Here is a 2,759-nt window from a genome sequence, read left to right on the forward strand (position 1 = left end):
GACATCGAAGACGGACAACCACCTACCGTATTAGCACGACCCGGGCACTTTGAACCCAGGCAACTACGCTAAGACTTACCTAGTTTGGAAAGTCTGGGGTTTTTTTCCAGACGACACTGCCATATAATTCATTTGCAAGGTATGCATTATTTGCAATTGATATGACAATGTGAGAGGAAACCAACAAAAAAGCACATTGCCAGTAGAAAACAAAAGGGGGCGCAAGGCCAATAGGATGTTGTGTCTGAATTTTAAGCAGTAAAGTTTTATAAAAAGGAGGCTGCATTGAATATCAGTATCTCACTCCAAACAATGAAACATGAAATTACCTTGCAAGAAACAACAATACCAGCACCACTTGTGACCTTCAACAGTTTTTACTTCACTATATGATTTTATAGAAACTGAGTTGCACTACCATTTTCTTTAATAATTTTGGCAATTGCGAATGTTATTTGTCGGAGTCGGCGGGTTCAGGCAACCATTATATTACCAAATGCTACTTACATCAATGCTGCTTTTTATGGCATTAGAATTAGCTACATTTCCGTTTCTTAACTAGGTCAACATAGATTTGAGAAGTGCAATAGCATCCTGTTTATTGATTCACCTTTATCTGTGCACAAGGTAATTGATATTTGTTTCTACAATTTTCTAGGCGACCTGATTTTATAGGAATGTATTGATTTGTAAAATATACAAAACATTTGCACGTTTGTTCATTTTCAACCTCGAAACAGTGCACTACAAGTATGTTTCATCAAGTGAAAAACCGGTTTTAAACTAAGACTTATTGTCATCCTATAACCGATGAACATGTGTTTTCACATGACATATTTTATATACCTGCATACCAGTCTTCTTCTTCTATTGTTTTGATACAAAGATTTTTATATAGAAATGAGCAAATCGTCTACTGAGACTGCGGTTTATTATGACACTATTATCATTGTCAATCATCTAATCATTTAGATCTGACGGTCAGAAAACGCTTAACAAACTGCATTGAAACACGGACGCAAATTCTAGACAACTACATCCTTAAACTGTCATTGTTTCTTTGTCATTGTTTTTGCTAATTGTGGTTTTCCGTCTTGCAGTAAACGAGTTCGTTGTGTTTGTTCAGAATTGCTATAATTAATTTATAACAAAGAAATTTAAAACCTGACAGGAGCAGTGGAAATTCATTCGCCACGATGACTTGGATACAAATTGTTCTAGTTGTAAGTTTTTTAAATAGATTATTACATTTAAGACATTTATAAGTTGCGTTAATTTCATTAGTACATTTTCTATAAGAGGTTGATTTCTTGGAAGTATGGCGACGTAAAATTAATGAAAACAAACTACTTTTTGTTCGTTTTAGATTGTGGTTTAAATTATTCATTGAGAAGAGAGACAAACATGTGTTGCTATTACTGTGTTAAACAATGCAATAACAATGTCAGAACTGTATATCTATTTATAGAAGACATAGAGTACAGTTTCCCTTGTTTTGTACGAACTGTAATGAAAATGGATCATTTATACTAAAAGGGACGAAAATAAGTTGTATGCAAAGTTGTGATTTGGGCTGCGTTCCGTTGGCATGGTGAATGTGCTTTGGTAAAAAACTAAAAAAAAAACTAACGTAGAAAAGTATGAAAGGGTCCTTCAAAACAATGTGTTTTCTGACGTCGCTAGGCATTCCCCAAACAACAGTTACTTATTTCAGAAATAAAATGCCCTCGTGTATTTCGTTGATAGGTTCAATGTTTACACGGCTAGGAATGATGTGAAATCGATATTTTGGTTTGCACAGTCACCATATCATAACATTAGCAAAACGCTTTTATATATGTTCATGACAAGAACAACTTTAAACGAAATTTGTTTGGATTGAAATTAAACCCACCTATGTCCACGGCCTGTACCTGTTCAAAGATGTATTCCAGATATTAAACTCAAAAGCTATTTGATACAGTATTAAGGTTACAAAATAGGTTTTGACTGTTTGTTTTTGTTACTGTGTAAATTTATTTAAAGCACATTTAACGTCTAAATTCCAATGTTTAATAAAACTTCACATAAACACAAGGCCCGTGTTCAACTGAATACCAACACAATTTATAATTGAGTTTTATCATTATTTTAGCAGTCATTCACTTTTGTTATATTGAACCTCGTTGCATTTTCTATAATTGCAACATAATAACCATAAACCACCACATTGTGACAACAGCAATAAAAGTTTCAACATCAATAGCAGCGACATTTGTTCATCGTGTGAGTCGCTTTTAAATATAAATTGTGTCTCATGCGATTTAATAAACCTTATTACACGTACATTTTGCAATATACAATATGTCGGGCTAACTAATGATTTTTTTTTCCAGTAGTCTGGAACGAAATCACGCATAACGTATACAAAACATGTTTTTAAAATGTCCCCGTTGTAAACAATTGTATACCTTCATATATCTCTCAGGATTTATAAGGGTTTGCCTATTACTATTATTCGTTTTCATTATTGAGGCTTTTGTTTCACTCGTGATCCAGCAAACGTGTTTGTCTGTATAGTATATATAGTATAAACGCAACATACAAAGTGATTACAATACCTTTGTTATTGATATCAATATTCATTTTTTTGTACTCATATTTATCGATCTAACGTCATTGTCTGTTTAAGGGATTTTTACTACCATGGATATTGCAGACGTTAGGTTTTGATTCAGGTAAATAAACTTCTTTCTTACTTCATCTGAACAAAATATGAT

The 2,759-nt window shown here is 33.1% G+C and overlaps 1 protein-coding gene across 1 annotated transcript in view; it reads left to right on the forward strand.

Annotated features, from left to right (window-relative positions):
• The first annotated feature begins 2,677 nt into the window (after positions 1-2,677).
• Positions 2,678-2,759, forward strand: part of LOC128215386 (low-density lipoprotein receptor-related protein 1-like) — an 8,821-nt gene continuing 8,739 nt past the window's right edge. The window contains exon 1 of the mRNA XM_052922073.1: positions 2,678-2,717. The gene's annotated coding sequence lies outside the window, so the exon portion shown is untranslated. The remainder of the gene's footprint in view (positions 2,718-2,759) is intronic.

Source organism: Mya arenaria, chromosome 13 (assembly GCF_026914265.1).
Source record: "Mya arenaria isolate MELC-2E11 chromosome 13, ASM2691426v1".
NCBI classification, from domain to species: domain Eukaryota; kingdom Metazoa; phylum Mollusca; class Bivalvia; order Myida; family Myidae; genus Mya; species Mya arenaria.